The following is a 16,777-nucleotide window of genomic DNA, read 5'->3' as shown; positions in this document are numbered from 1 at the left end:
AGGAAGCATCAGTGAACTAATCAAATTGAATAAAAATTTGGAGAGCTAACAGATGTAAAACTACTCTACTGTACACTGTTTCGGAGTAGTCATTTTAAATTTATCATTGTGTAACAGATATTTGTAGTCTTTTTTTGGGAGGGGTCAGAATTACAGAGCATTTAAATACAAAGTCTCTTTTTGGAGTGAAAGATGAATCTGCTAGTTTGAAAAAAAATAATGGCAAATTTAAAATCTAGAACAGCCAACTACTACTGTATTAACAGTGCCAGGGCATTATAAGCATAGTAGACATTGAAATGTCACTTGAATGAATGATAGTCTTAGATTATATGCCAGTCCTGTGGGTGTCTGCATGAAATTCTCTTAATTAAAAAAAATAGCACCAGTTTCTAATTTCTATTTGATTTTCTGAATCTGAGTTGCTGTTTCTTAGTGTTTTAGGAAGGTGAATAGGAATATGACCTCTGGATAAGTAGGCTAGTTTTGTCATCAATATATTTCTTCAAATACTGTTTGGGTTTCTTTTTTTTCTTCTCATTTGAAGGGACCTTTCTTTAAGCTTGTTGACTTATTAATAGTAGCATCATCCCAAAAGCTGTTCTGAAAGCAATTTATTTATTAGATGACTCCAACATCTGAACAGAAAGTAACTTGCATATTTCTGTACAGAACAGTACCTTTGGATTATGTAGAAAAATAATCATAAATGCCTTTGTGGGATTAAGAGATTGCCTTTTTCTTCTATTTGATACTTCATTTTTAAAGGAAATTGGTATAACTAAATTTAGTTTTTAAAAACTGTCCCCCTCTAGCTGGGCGCGGTGGCTCACACCTGTAATCCCAGCACTTTGGGAGGCCGAGGCAGGCGGATCATGAGGTTAGGAGATCAAGACCATCCTGGCCAACATGGTGAAACCCCTTCTCTACTAAAAATACAAAAAAGTTAGCAGGGCGTGGTGACAGGTGCCTGTAATCCTAGCTACTTGGGAGGCTGAGGTACGAGAATCACTTGAACCCAGAAGGTGGAGGTTGCAGTGAGCCGAAATTGTACCACTGTACCCCAGCTTGGTGACAGAGCAAGACTCCATCTCAAAAAAACAAAACAAAACAAAAAAACTCTCCCCATCATAGATGACATGCAAAAACACATATATAACTTCAGAACATCCCATAAGATCTTACACATTGTGAAAAGATGTTGGCTGATTAATAGGAATGGTTTATTAAACTGGTCTCCAAAATGCTGATGACTTTCTCTTGAGGTAGAATTTGCTTAAGACTCAATTTGCATAAAATGGGGTACACCAGAGCACTTTTTTGAACAATAATTTAACAATAGTGCTGTACTCTCAGTGCTTGGTACCTGAGAGGGATGAGTTATCCAGACATTGGGTGACCACCTGTTCCTAATCTTGGCTTATGTCTCTTTTCCTAGGCAGTCACCTCTTTCACTTGTAGAAGTGCTCCAGTTTGGATAATAAAGTCTGTGGTTACCCTAGCCATACATCTTGTTTCTCAGAAGGAAGAGGGCAAGATATAAATCAGTTTAGAATTATGCCTATGTGTAGGGAGACTAAGAGAGAGAAGATGGGTATGGTTTTGGGATTGAAAGGTGACCTTTGGCTGATTTCTGCTCTTGATGAGTGGGCGCTCCTCAGTCTCTTTCAAAGTGGAAATACATTATTTCTGTCTGGGCTATTCAGAACAAAAGGAAGCAGTTAAGAGATTCTCAGTCTCCATGGGTTTGATGTCACCATCCCTGAGTTGTTGTTTTTTTTTTCCAATTTAAAGACAGGAAATTTTTATATTCTTATTCAAGGTTGTATTTTTTTTTTAGCATATGTTTGTATTAGTACAGTTCTGTTTATACATTTTCTTAGATTGATGTTCACAGGTACTGCTCATTTTAGGTACTCACAGTTAGCCACTGACATAATGTATCATTTGTTAATCACATAGTCAGGAGTTTGAAGATATCTGAGCCATTAGGAGGCTAGAGTCCTTTTTGCTGGGTCTTGTCTTAATATCTGTGTCTCTGTGCAGGACACCTACTGACTCTGAACTTCCTCAAGTCCTTAGAAAATAGGACTAATTATACCTCTGTCATGAGGCTGCTAAGAGCCTCACATGGGAATACATAAAAAAAGTATTTGAATTCTAAATAATACACAAAAGGAATTACATTGTTACGCATTGCTTCAGTTTTACCTAATTTTCTTCTTTTATTATTTTCTTCAAGTTTTCTGTATTTTTCAAAAACCCTGTAATCATCGTATATTGATTTCATAATTAGAGAAAGGAAACCTTGTTTTAAAAAATCTAATTACCATTAAAACACAAATTTCTCTATCCAAAGATTTATTTTTGTTAATAGTTTATTATCATTGCCTGATCTAGTGAACTAAACAGAGCATGTATTATTCATCGAGGTGTGCCATACCTTAATGTCTTAATTTCTCCCTTGTTTTCGACCCTAGTGACTGATGAATTTTGTCTTCACTTGGAACTCTAGAATTCTCCTGAAAATGGAAAGGGGATAGCTAAAACAAATTCTATATTATTCACGTATAGGATAGACAGTTGTGGATTGACCTCATCACTTAGGGTTTAGTTTCCAGGCTTCCTGGAATATGTACCATGGCAAGTGAAGGATGGAAGAAGACAGAACAACTTTTAGATTTATGTTTCTGAGTTTCTTATGTTGAATGACTGTACTAAGATCTACATTCCCTTCTTTTGGAAACTTTCATTAATAAATGAAAAGAGTTGGTTAGCATTTTCCCCAATTTAAAGATTTACATATAAAGTATTCAGAAAAATAGTTTCAAATGAAATTTTCAGAGTTTATTATGAACTGAAATCTTACTTGTGTTTTCTTTCAATTGTATTTTTGGGTATCTACATAAGTCCTTGCCTTGGAAAGCTGTGGTGATATGACCCAGACTACTTATTCCACATTCCATTTTTTTCTATCCAAAGTTTAATATTTTTGGTGAAGTTTAGACAGGATTAGCAATCACATCATGCATTTTCCCCCTTTCTGACCTGTTAGTGGCCTTTCTGCACTTCTAATTTGTACCATAGAGCTCTATTAAAAATTTTTATATACTATGTTTGTATACATATGCATGTGTAAGAGTGGACTTTGTGTATGTTTAACAGTGTTAATCAGCTTGCAAACTTTGGACAGATAGGGCTTAGCTCTTAGAATCTGTATTGCAGCCAGGATGGTGTTGTCCATATCTACCCTTTGCAGAACCTTTGTTGGCCTCCCTTTCCTCAGAGGCCTGAAGTCATTCATGGGTGTAAAGGCCCAGCATGGTCTAGCGTTGACCCTCAGTCACCTTCTGCAGTGTTCTCCCTTGCCTTTCAGATGTCTCCAAGTTACCCTGTCACCTGCCTTTGCCCATGTTCTTTTTTCTGTCTGGAATGCTCTTCTGTGCTTGGTTCATGCCCTAATTGTCATCTTGGCTTAGAGAACTATCCTGGCAAAAAATTACCTCCTTTGTAACTCTAATCAGAGTTTTTTGTGTGATTTTTCCTTTTTTGGATTGTCCTCCCCCATAAGATTGTAAGCTCCAGGAGGACAGAAACTGTAAATATGTGTGTGAATATGTATGTGTACATGTATTTGTATCCATGGCTATCAGTACAACCATTTGCACATAGTTATCTCTCAATAAAAGTTTGTTGAATAAATGGATGAAGGAAGTGGTTTTTACTTTGGGAATATTTTCATACTCTCCAGGAGGAGGCACTGCTTTTATAGGTTCCATCTATCTATATTGCTCCATGCCATCACACAAAGAATATGCCAGTTTGAAAAATACAGCCTAGTTTTGTGTTTTTGGCTACTTTGGGCCACTCCCAAATTCCCCAAAGGTATTCTTGGATTCACCTTTATGGTTAGAGGCACTTTCTTAGAATCTGAGTTAGAGAAACTGTATGCTATTTTAATTACAGTAAGTACTTTATCAAGGTCAGTTGTCTTAGAATGTGGATTTATATGACATAGTCTTATACATTCAGTTGGGCATGTATTACTGCGAAAAACCAACAGTCCTGTTTGCAGCCAAAGATTACAAGAGGGTGGTAGGTGTGTAGTTAGAGCAGGAGACTCCCGTTTGATCATATACATAGGTCAATTGTCTTTTTCTGTCCTGTCTTCTCAGTTCTCTTGGATGAGCAGCTGTGTTTGGTCATGGTGGGCAAGGCACTGACATTGGAGCTCATGTGCAGGGTTACTGTGGGCCATAGCAAGTCTGCCTGAACATTTTTTTTTTTTTTTGAGACGGAGTCTAGCTCTGTCACCCAGGCTGGAGTGCAGTGGTGCGATCTTGGCTCACTGCAACCTCCACCTCCCTGGTTCAAGCGATTCTTCTGCCTGGGCCTTCAGAGTAGCTGGGACTACAGGTGCACGATACTACACCCAGCTAATTTTTGTATTTTTAGTAGAGATGAGATTTCATCATATTGGCCAGGCTGGTCTCAACTCCTGACCTTGTGATCTGCCTGCCTTGGCCTCCCAAAGTGCTCGGATTACAGATGTGAACCACTGTGATTGGCCTTTTTTCCCCCTATTGATCTGTATATTCTTATGCTTGAGCTTTTTTTTTTTTCAGTTTTTTCCATCATTTAAATGTTTGCTTCCTCACGTTAATCAGACATAAGTAGCAGGGTAGAATGATCTTCCAAATAAAGTCATTTCTGTTTCAAAGTGGTCTTGGAGAAACATGAAGTTTTTTCATTATTTTGTTTGGGATGAGGATTGAGATGAGCTCTCATTTGAAACATTTATTTGCCATTTTATATTGTTCCAGCTCATAGTATTGACCACCTTTTGAGTAGTACCAATTCTGTGCTTTACAAGCATAATTTCTAGCTCTCATAACAACTTTGAGGAGAAGGTATTCTCATTCCAGGGTTGAGGGAACAAACAGGAGATGGTGAGTCACTTGTCAGGACATCCAGGCAGTCTGTTCTAGACCTGGACACCTAGGCCTCTCAGCTCTCACGAGGGATCATGTTTTCCAATTGTTGCTAGAGACAGCTTGTCTTTTTGCACATGTGTCACTGACAGTCCTCCTTGGTCTGTGATACCATTCAAATTTAGTGGCCTGACCTTTTTGAGCAGTGTTTTACTACTTCTGAATGTACATGTTTTATTTTTTTCTCCTTGGCTTCTGAATGTTTATGTTTTATTTTTTTCTCCTTGGTAGTAGTAATGGATATATAACCCATCCATGATGTAGTACATTCTTACTCCTTGGAGCTGATAATACAGTCAGTTGAGGGTGACTTTTTCTTTGTTGGACCTTTAAAAATAATTTCAATCACGACATTTATTGACATGAATAATTGGGCTTGAAACAATTACCATTTTCTGTTTGATGATTTCTTGATTTTAGTGGGAGACTTGGGGCATTGTGTGGGGGGCATACGTTAGAGAGAGAAGATTAATACAACAAGCTGAGTGAGGCAGGAGAGGTTGCATATACCATACTTACTGGAAGGCACAACTTTGAGTTCTTGTGAATTGTTTTGGCAGCCCTGTAGATAGATTCAGCATATGCTGAGGACATTCTCTTACTCCAAATTATATCCTAAAGACCTAACTCATAGAGCAAGCCTTAGAGTGTCCTTTCCCCCTTCATCTTTAGGAAACTTCTGTTTGCTGATGAGAAAATATTCTTTCCAGGCAGCACCCAGGAATACTTTTTTGAATGTTTTTGTGCCTTCTGGTGACCTCATTCCTGCTGCCTTCATACCCCCTGCTCAAATTAGTGAACTGCTGGTGTGTTCAACTTTATTCCATAGCTGAATCTGCCTGTAGCATTTGTAGCTTTCTATGTAGACTGGTCACAAGTTAAAAGTTTGGGAAGTCTATATAACTCACCGTAATTTTAGCACTTTAACTTATTAAGGTACATGTTTTGGTTGTTTGATTTATAGAAGTACCATGTAAAAATCCACCTATGCTATACAGTTGCTGAAATACTGAGTAAGCTCTGCATTTTATGACCAACTTATGGGATGAATAATTACTCTCTTGAGTGAATGGTTCAAAATGAAGTAACTATGCCTTAGGTGTGACGTGACACCAGATGTATTTAAGCCCCAAAGGTATGTAATTATCTCACTACTCTTGCACACACAGACAAGTACATTTATGCTTATGGCAAGAGTTTTATGTGCAAAAGAAAACTCACTTTCTGATAAGTGAAGGAACAGTCCATTATTTTTGAGGGGCTCAGAAATTGGTATTAGAGGCTTCTTTTCAATCCCTCTGCATTTCTTTAGGGTCTCATTTAAATTCATACATTGCTTGATTCTAGAGTAAACCATTATTATACCCTTGATTTTGAATATTAAGGACAGTTGAGGGAGTTTCACAAAGCACCATTTTATGACTTACAGTCTGCCTCTATATTCAGTGACTTGTTATGTATTCCATTCTTAGACTCCATTTTCATCATCATTTGTATTATGGCAGTATATGCTGTACTTTGTTTTACTTTCTACTAAAAGTAAAAACTATTTTGTAGTCTACTTAGAGTTTTGATTTTTGTAATCTGGTCTTATTTACAGATCATGAAGAATTAAAGGTATCTCAAGCTGATTTGTTCTTTGTTTTTAATTCAGTATTAAAGTATTATTTTAATCACATTAAAAATGTGACTGATATTTTTTATCACAATTGTACTAGCCTTACTGAGTAGCTGTGCTGCTGTTGAATTGTGTAAAGTGATGGGGTTGTATCAGTTTCTCTTGTCAAAGGAGCAGATACATCAGCTTGGGGATTTAGCTTGGTAGTTAGGACTTAGCTTTCTGTTCTCAAGCCCAGGAGATGAGAATTCCTTAGCCTGGGTACCAGTGGAGGCCTACACTGCCTACTGGGTCTTCCTTTGGGCTAGAGAAAGTTGGGATGCCATTGGCTTTTAGACTAGAAGTGAAATAGCAGTAATGGTATTGATGTAGCTAAGTGATGTACCTTACCCGTCTATGCGATCAAGAGGCTTTAAAAAAAAAAAAAAAAAAAAAATATATATATATATATATAAAATAGAATGTATATACATACAGACATATATATCATATGTAATTATATTAGAATATATATGTATGTATATACATACACACACAATATTAGTTGGCAGGAAACAGAATGTTAACTTAGTTTTTAAGTGTCTGAGAACAATACATCTAAAGTTTTAAACTTTTTTTTTTTTTTCCCACAAAAGCACTTTTTATTTGAGGCAAAGAGAAGTCCTGCTGAAAGAATTACAGTTCCAAGCAGTCAAAACTCAGCTGTTAGTGGCACCATTTTGACTTGGCAGATTTTGCTTCTCTTTGGTCAGAAAGGGTATTCAGGTTGTACTTTCCCCAGTGGGGCAAAGAGAAGGGCAAAGCAAACTGGAAGAGACTTCTACTCTACGGGCAGGCCTCGTCAGATCCAACATCAAGCCAGACACGCTCTCGCTGGCCACTCTATAAGCTGCTGTCCCACTGCTGAATGACACAGGCTATACTACATTTGCAAGGAAAAAAATGAGGCAGGAAACACAGGTATAGGTCACTTAGGGATGAGCAGGCATCCACAGCTTCAAAACTCTTCATGGAAGGGGTAATCCTTGTGGGAGACAGTGCTCACCAAGGCACAGACCCTCCAGTTCCTGTTGTAGCCGAGTAAGGTGGTCATATCCTCGCTGCTCAGTTCAAAGTCAAAGACCTTAAAGTTCTCAGCAATGCGTTCTGGTGTCACAGACTTGGGGATCACCACCAAGTTCCTCTGCATGGGGAACCTGATCAGCACCTGGGCTGTGGTTTTATTGTGCTTGTCTGCGATTGCCTTGATCCTGGGATCCTCCAGGAGGGAAGGGTCCTCGGGTTTGGCCCAGGGCCTGTCGGGAGAGCCTAGGGGGCTGTAGGTGGTCACCATGATGCCTTTGGACTGGCAGTACTGGATTAACTTCTTTTGAGTGAGATATGGGTGGCACTCAATCTGGTTAACTGCAGGCTTTTACTTTAAGCCAGGTTTGTTTAAGATCCTCTCCACCTGGAGATGGTTGAAGTTGGAGATACCAATAGCTTTCACCAGCCCTTCACCCACCAGTTCTTCCATGGCCGCCCATGTGTCCAGAATGTTGGTGTCACTGGGAATCATGTTGCCTGACTCATCCAATGGGAAAAATTCCTTCCCAGGCTTAAAGCCAGTTGGCCAGTGAATAAGGTAGAGGTCCAGGTAGTCCAGCTTCAGGTCGCTGAGCATCTTCAGGCAGGCTGCTTTCACCAGGCCCTTCTCATGGTACGTGCACCACAGCTTGCTGACGATGAACAGCTCCTCACGCTTCACCACCTGCTCCTTGAGCTTCTCCTGAATGGCTACCCCCACCTCATTCTCATTGTGGTACATGTGGGCACAGTCGATATGGTGGTACCCAACGTCGATGGCTACCTTCACAGCCTTGGTCACTTGGTCTGGAGGGGACTTCCAGGTGCCCAGCCCGAGGATGGGCATCTTGGTGCCGTTGTAGAGCACGAGGTGGCCCGCCATTGCTGCTGTGCTCCCCAGACCCCCGCCCAGAACCGTCTAAACTTTTAAAAAATATAATTTACAAGTAATTTGTAGAAAAGGATAGTAGACTGCTACCATTATGCTAAATATCAATCTGTTCAGTAAAGAGACTGGCAAATTTCTATTCATCTATAATTTTGCTGTCTGATGTGGTAGCCATGTGGCAGGCTGGAATTGAGATTACTGAAAGTGTAAAACATGCACCAGATTTTGAAGATTTAGTGTAATAAAAAGAATGTAAAACATTATGAACAGTTTATTGAAATGATCATATTTTGTGTTAAAAGCATTGTTAGAATTAATTTAAGCTGTTTCTTTTTAATTTTTAAAATGGGATTATGAAATTTAAAATTACATAGTGGTTTTATTATTTTTTAATTAGTGCTAGTCTCTAGGTCCTTTGGTCTCATAATAAGTTCTGTTTATGAACAGAATTCAGCTATGATTTGATTACATACTTGATTTTAACTTTTTGCCAGCATAAATCTAAACACTGTAGTGATTCTTAATGTTTAGTTTCCAAACACCCTGTATGTGTGTGTTTTTGGCAGAGATGGAGTCTTGCTCTGTTGTCCAAGCTGAAATGCGGTGGTGGGATCATAGCTCACTGCAGCCCCGAATTCTTGGGTTCAAGTGGTCTTCCTACCTCAGCCTTCCAAGTAGCTGAGACTACAGGCGCATGCCGCAGTACCCAGCTTCAGAAAACTCTGGTTGCCCTTCACATTATTTGAAACTGTTTTTTATCTTAAAATTTTAAGGCAGAAGAACCACCTGCCAATTGATTATTTTGTAGGTTTGAGACTTCGTTGGCTGAATTATTTCCAATAATACGAGTTAGAATTCATTTTATTTTTATACAAGTTCAGTGGGTTGGTTATGATATTTGGGATTTAATTTCTGGTAAAATACAATGAATGCTATTAATGAAATTGTTGAAAGTAATGGCAAAAACTGCAGTTACTTTTGCACCAACCTAATATATTTACTCTAAAAAAATCATTCCTTTGGCCTTGGCTGTGAAAATTAAAATAAGAAAACCTTCATTCCTTAAAAACATTGGCTTTTATACTAATCTGTCTTACAGGTTTGAGGTGTATATATATATCCCATACTTCTGTCTTCATACAAAAAAAACTCTCTCTTTCTCCATATATATATGTTTTGTATGAAGACAGAAGTATGAGTTTTCTTGAATTGCAGTGTTTTTTGGATTTTATTAGCCATTTAAAAAAAAAAGCAGGAAACAGACCAACATAAGACGGTCAATTTTTTTTTTTTTTTGGTAGTATTTTTAAAAATTAATTTCTGGTTTAGTAGCATTGTCATCACTTCGTGATTTGTTACAGATACATATTTTTGGGCTTTACATAGACGTATTGACTGGGAAATTCTGGAGATGGGGCCCACCATCTGGGTTTTAATAAGTATTCCTGGTGATTCTGATACACAGAGAACCATAGAGAACCAGTGGCCTAATGTAGTGGTCAGGGTCCACTCAGGAAAAGAGCAACCATTCTTAAGTTTTTAAAACAGGAATTCAGTGCAGGGGATTGGTTATGCAGGTTATGCAGCTGAATCAGCAAGGTAGATAGAATGATGAGGCCTTTTAAAGCAGCATGAAGTTAATACACTCACTAGGGTTAAGCTATGGGAGTTCAGGAGCCAGGGTTCACCTCAGGAGACTGGAACATCCTGGTAGGGGCAAGTAGGAGCTGGAGCCATGGAAGCAATGCAGCCATGGCTGGAAACATTACCTAAAGAAGAGATGGAAGAAGCGGGAGAAATGTCATGAATTCTTCCTTTTTCTCACCTGCCAGTTTTCCACCAGTACCTCTCATACACTGAACCCAGAGAAAAGCCAGCCAATGTAAGAGCCTGAGAAATGGGGTCTGACAGTGATCAGCACCCTTGAGATACAGAGCTCTCAAAGAGTATGTCTGTGGGTAAACAGACCCAGAACTGGCTCATGTAGTAATTACAGTTTAAAACAAAACATTCTAATATAGTTAACAAATTTAAAAGGCATTTTAATACCATACAATAATCTCAAAATAGAAGACAGTCTTCTTAATGGAATAATCATAGCTTTATGAAAACTAAACCATCCTTTTATAATTTCCCTGTTGGCTAGGGAAATGTCTTCACAAGTGTCTGTGAATTTGGAAACATTACCTTTGAAGGATTTAAAAAAAAATTTCCTGTTTACTCCAGGACCTATTTTAACCCTACTCTTCCTATTTGATGTTGTTATCGTGATCTTATGGCAGACGTGGGAAAGTTGCCTCCTCAATTTTTGACAACTTTTCCTGGAACATCCTGGATGTTTTTCTTTTCATATCTCGCTTCTCATTTATTGCTTAAAACGAAGTTCCACCATTTTGTATGTCCTTTTGCCTCCAGTTATTTCCTTGCCCCCTCTAATTTTTTGGTGGTGTTTTTTTTTTTCCTGTTCTTTTTTATTGTTTGAACTGTGATTATATATGGCTGATAGAAATTACTACAGTGATAGCCCTGTAACAAGGAAAATGCAGCTTGTAGAGTTTTGAAGTTAGAAATAATGCCTTGATTCTTTTAAGTCCTTGAAAGGGTCCTGAGATTCCCCCAAATCTCTGCAAAAATATCATGCATTTCCTTTTAAGTTAATGTTTTTTTCCCAGGCAGCAGTATTTAACTGCCATTATTTGAAGCAGTATTGTTTTAAAGTATTTATAAGAAATGGAAGCCTAAGAAGCTAACCACAGTTTTCCTCCTTGATAGGTTACTGTTCTAAATTCCGGTTGACTGTCTTAGAATCCAGTTATGTGTTAAATGGTCCAAAATAAAATCTAATATTTATGAATACAAATGAGTCAGGAATATATAGTCTTGTTGTATTTAAAAGTTTTGTGTTTTCATTTATTAACTTTCTTTTATTCACATTACAAAAATTAAGAAAATTCTAAGTAAGTGAAGAACTGGTATGGTTTTACTTGAGAGTTTTTACAAGTACAAGGAAATGCTGCTAGTAAAAATTTAGAAATGGAGAAGGAGTTCTTTCCATTTCTTGAACTCTGGAGGAAGACCAGTGCTGTTGTTTTGTATTTAAGGTGCTGAGTCAGATGCTATAGAGCAGTGCTTCCCAGTCTCTCTTACATCATAGCACACAGAAAATAATTTGTACTCTACTGGGGTAGGAGGTGATTTCTAATTGTAGATAAGCTGCTAACAGGCTGATGATTGGACACCACTGTCCTTGGCTGGCTGAACAGCTGAGGTATTGCTGTCTTGGAATTTTAATCTCTGATATGGGGATGCTCTGCTGTATAGAGGACATTTCAGGTGTAATGAACCTTAGTCTCATTAGGAGTGCAATACATATAACACACATAGTGGTAAATTATGATAGTGATGGTTTGGTGAAATGCTAAAGAATAAGAGAGGTTAGTTCTGATTGAGATGGAAAGGATCTAACAAACGCTCTGCAGTAGGGGTGGATCCCAGAAGGCATTCCATCTAGATATGGAGGGACCAAAGGGCAAGGGGAGTTTGGGAATGCCAGGGAGTGCTCATGTAATTGGAGGATTTGAGAATGCAAATAGGAGGCAGATATAGTGAGAACTGTTAAGAAAGAAGGCAGGGGTTCAGGAAGGCTCTTATGTGGCTGAATGGACTTGTGACCTTGGTCACCAGTGATAGTTTTTATGTGGGGAATGACGTGATCTGACCCCCCTCCCTTTGAAAAATTATTCTGGGGCACCTATAGAATAAGCTGGAACTTGCCAGCGGAGAAATCCCTGGGGAGGAGAGGGCCTTGATGCAGGCTAGTTAAAGGCTTACACCTGGTGAATAAAGATGGGTGGACTTGGTAAAGAGGGAACTCACAGATTTTGCTTATGATGTGACAACAATCACCTCAGATTTGGAGCCACCTCAGATTTGGGTGAGGGAGAGGGTGATGGGGCTGTTTCCAGAATTAGATTCTGTATGGGGGACAAGGGACTCTATTATAGATGAGGATTTGATGCTTGAAAAGCAACAATTGTTAATATTGAGAAAGTGTTTTCTAGGGGACAGATAGTGATCTAAAGTTTTTATTTTCTAAATTCACTTTATTTTCAAAACAACTATAAGTGGTATCAATTAGTATCCAGTCAGGAAAATGAAAAAAAAAAACCACACCAAAACCCAACCATTCTATTATAAGGAAACATGCACGCAAATGTTCATTGCAGCACTGTTTACAATAGCAAAGACTTGAAACCAACCCACATGCCCATCGATGATAGACTAGCCAGGGGAAATGTGGCACATATACGCCATGGAATACTATGCAGCCATCAAAAATGATGAGTTCGTGTCCTTTGTAAGGACGTGGATGAACCTGGAAACCATCATCTTCATGAGAACAGAAAATCAAACACCTCATGTTCTCACTCATAGGTGGGTGTTGAACAGTGGGAACACATGGATACAGGAAGGGGAGAATCACACTGGGGTCTGTGTGGGGGAACTAGGGGAGGGACAGCAGGGGGTGGGGAGTTGGGGAGGGATAACATGGGGAGAAATTCCAGATACAGGTGATCGGGAGGAAGGCAGCAAACCATATTGCCATGTATGTACCTATGCAACAACCTTGCGTGTTCTTCACATGTACCCCAAAACCTAAAACGCAATTAAAAAAAATTATATATAAAAGATTTAATGCAGGCTGTTGGTTATAGGTGATGTTGAAAGGGCTGGAGAAACAAAAAGAAAAAAAGTGTGTTTTGGGAGAGTGATGTTGGACCAGAAAAGCAAAAGAGAGGAAAAGTTGTGTGTATGTGTGTGTGTTGATAGTTGAATGAGTAAAAATGAGAAGAGGATGTTACGAAGTATCAGGTGTCTGCTACTACATAAAGTACATGCTCTGCAGGTCTACTGGAGATCTTCATTGGTTCTGCTGTTTTGGAGCCACCACAAATGATGATGGAGCCTACAGTTGTCTGTTCCTGCTGTTGGAAGTATCACTAGAACTAGCAAGCAAAAAACGCCTTTTCTTTCTCTTACCTTGCAGTCTCTTGCCAATGTTTCTTATGGGTGGATCCCAAATATAAGCAAGTTGACAAGGGAGTTTGGAAAATATTGTTTATAGACTTCTAGTCCTTTGTAATACAGAGAAGAGTTGAGAACCAACAGAAAAATAACTGGCAGAGCAAGTATCTATAACCAAGTATCTATAACCAATATCACTATAACCAATACCTTGCATTAAATCTTTCTCTGCTTAAGATATCTATGTAATGATTGGTTTTTGGTGTGTGTGTGTGTGTGTGTGTGTGTGTGTGTGTTTTCCATTTTCCTGACTGGACACTAACTGATGGCACCTACTTCCTATAGTTGTTTTGAAAATAAAATGAGTTTTTAAGCTTGCTTTAAAGATGTGGAAACAGGCATGGAGAAGGGAAGTAGTTCTCCTAAGGTCACATAGCTACTGCTTGGTAGAGTTAGGGTGTGAATCCAGGCAGTCTGATTTCAGAGCCTGTGCTCTTATCTCCCACTCTTTGATCTTGCCTCCACGTGTGATAATTCTTAGATTTGTCTCCTTATTGTTGAGCACTTCAAATGAGTGGCTATTTCCATTGATTTTGCTTATCTAGCACTTATTTTTGTTTTGATTTCTGTTCCTGGCTTTAGTTTTTTACCCTCACCTCTGGAACATCTCTCTTCAAGGTCACCACTGATTTTATAGTCAATACAATGGGAAATTTCTCTTTGATCTTTTCCTGGCTGTTGATATCAGTGGTCATTTATGGAATTCCAACCTTGACTTCTGTGATGTTAAGACTTGTTTGTTTTCCCCTTGTCTCACTGAGGCTCCTTGGTTTTCTTCTTTCACTTCTCGTTCCTTAAACCATTGCCATCTTTTGGATTGAGTTTGAATTTGGGTGTGTTATAAGAAGCCCCTTAATTTTATAATTAAATCAGGACCAATAAAAAGATCAAAAACATAATTCTTGTGGTCTTTTTCCTTGTGTGTGTGTGTGTGTGTGTGTGTGTGTGTGTGTGTATGTGTATGTGTGGCGGCGGCAGCGGAGGGGTGGGTGGTAAAGTCACAGAGAAGTGGTAGTAGTAGGTTCCAGTGTGAACTTTTCCTTGGGCTGAAGGAGAGGGTCTTAACTTTTGATTACCTACCATGTACCAGCACTGTGCTAAGTGCTTTAAACATACTGCTTCCTTTTAATTTTGCTGTGTGAAATTGGTAGCTACCTTTATTTTACAAATGGAGCAGCTGACTTTGTGTGATGAACAAGTAGTAGAACTGGGTTTGAAACTCTCATCTGACTGCTTCCGACAGCCAGGTTCTTTCCTCTGGATCACCTGGGAAAAGCTCCAGTTTCTTATCTGCTAAATGAGGGAACTTGGCAAGATAATTTTAAAGGCCCATTTCGGTATCATCATCCTGATTCTATAATGTACTGATTGTCCTGGGCCGTAGTTGCCTCTTTTTAAAGTAAATATTCAAAAAGGAAGTTACCATCCCACTACAGAAATGTTCTGTTTTATTAAGACCAAGAATACTGACAGGTTATTTGTAAGAAGTTAGAAATAGACAAAGACATTTAAAGTAGTCATGATACTAGATTTTCGTGTATGTTTCCAGGAAACCTCCTTACCTCCAACTGAGGCTGCTGCCCAGAAGATTAGAAGCTGTGGCTTCTAATGACAGGGGCTCAGGGTAAAGCTTTGGGACATCTTCAGTCTAAATAAAGGGCAACTCTGTTATTCTGTTATACTTTGGGTTGAAAGCATTTGCTTCCAAATTATTAAGTATTATCCTTTCCTTTCAGGAAATTCAGTGTGAAATTTGCAAGAAGATCATGGAAAACATAATTTAAGGACAGAATTCACTGTCCTTAAAGGTGCAGTTTGACACCTTTAGAAAACGAACAGACCTAAAATGCTTAACCATTATGTGAGTTTCCCACATGTCTTCAAATATGGAAATAGATAGTTTAAATGGATACCAACATCCTCTGTTGGTATACAGTACTTACCATAAAGTATCAAGCAAATATTCCTAGATATGTATTAGCAAAGTAAGTAAATTCCCAGGCTTTGTAGCATCTTTTTTTTAACTCTCTTTACCTTATAAACAGTTTCTAACGCTTCCTCATTCAAGCCTTAGTTTTTTTAAATGGGAAATTGAGATCTCCCTGCTTCTAAACTTTGTTTTTTCTGAGACAGAGTCTCGCTCTGTCCTCCGGGCTGACTCACTGCTGCCTCTGCCTCCTGGGTTCAAGCAATTCTTGTGCCTCGGCCACCTGAGTAGCTGGAATTACAGACATGTGCCACCATGTTGGCTAATTTTTATATTTTTAGCAGAGATGGGGTTTCCCCATTTTGGCCAGGCTGGTCTCAAACTCCTGACTTCAGGTGATCCACCCACTTTGGCCTCCCAGAGTGCTGAGATGACAGGTGTGAACCACTGCACCCAGCCTTAACTTTTAGTTTTACTGGTTTTCCCTGCAGTAGCGGAAGCTTGCATGGGGAGCCTCAGCTCATGATTTTCCTCCCACCTCTCTGGCCATTCCTTCATTTAGTTTTGGTGGTTTTTCCTCTATCTGCCCTCTAAATGTTGGTGTCCCTATCGTCTGAGGCTGGGTACTTTTCTCCTACCTGATGCCCTTTCTTGGATTATGCCAGTTATCCCAAAGCTTTCTGTTCCATTAAGTGATGATTGCAGTTTTTATTTCCAGGTCTGACTGCTCTCCTGATTGCTTACTTATCTTTTATGTCTGTTTAGGTCTGGCAGGCATTTCAAGCCATTTTTAGACTGCTACCTCCTCTAAAGTAAGAAAATTTACATCACAACCCAATACACACATACATTACTAAAAATAACAGAAACAGATTTTCACAAGACAAGACTTACCCAAAAACATGCCATGCTTGCTGATGTTCTTAATAATTTCATTTCCATGAAAAAATGCTTTCTGTGACCTACAGCATGACCTATGACCTCTTAGTGGATCAAGAATCCAGTTTAAAAAACACTGTTCTGGAGCCACTGTAGATGTTTTTACAGATTTGTAGGGAGCCAGCTTGCATATTTCAAGACTGTGCCCTCCTTTCCCCACCTGACAGGGGGCACTGCCCTCAAGGAAGGTGTTTGATCAGATTCCACCGAGGCCAATCAAATGGAAAAGGTTCAGTATAGGGTAACAGTACCAGTTAACACGG

At 39.0% G+C, this 16,777-nt stretch overlaps 1 protein-coding gene and 1 pseudogene across 2 annotated transcripts in view; one reads left to right on the top strand and one right to left on the bottom strand.

Annotated features, from left to right (window-relative positions):
• ZSWIM6 (zinc finger SWIM-type containing 6) overlaps positions 1 to 16,777 on the top strand; it is a 212,942-nt gene that overhangs the window by 17,103 nt on the left and 179,062 nt on the right. The gene's annotated exons all lie outside the window — the stretch shown is intronic.
• On the bottom strand, positions 8,024 to 8,594 carry LOC100403991 (aldo-keto reductase family 1 member B1 pseudogene; annotated as a pseudogene). Its single transcript, XR_013532299.1, has one exon. The product of XR_013532299.1 is annotated as an aldo-keto reductase family 1 member B1 pseudogene (transcript).

This window comes from Callithrix jacchus, chromosome 2, assembly GCF_049354715.1.
Source record: "Callithrix jacchus isolate 240 chromosome 2, calJac240_pri, whole genome shotgun sequence".
In the NCBI taxonomy this organism is placed as follows: domain Eukaryota; kingdom Metazoa; phylum Chordata; class Mammalia; order Primates; family Cebidae; genus Callithrix; species Callithrix jacchus.
Note: the sequence above shows the minus strand (reverse complement) of the source record. Positions and strands in the feature narration are given on the sequence as shown.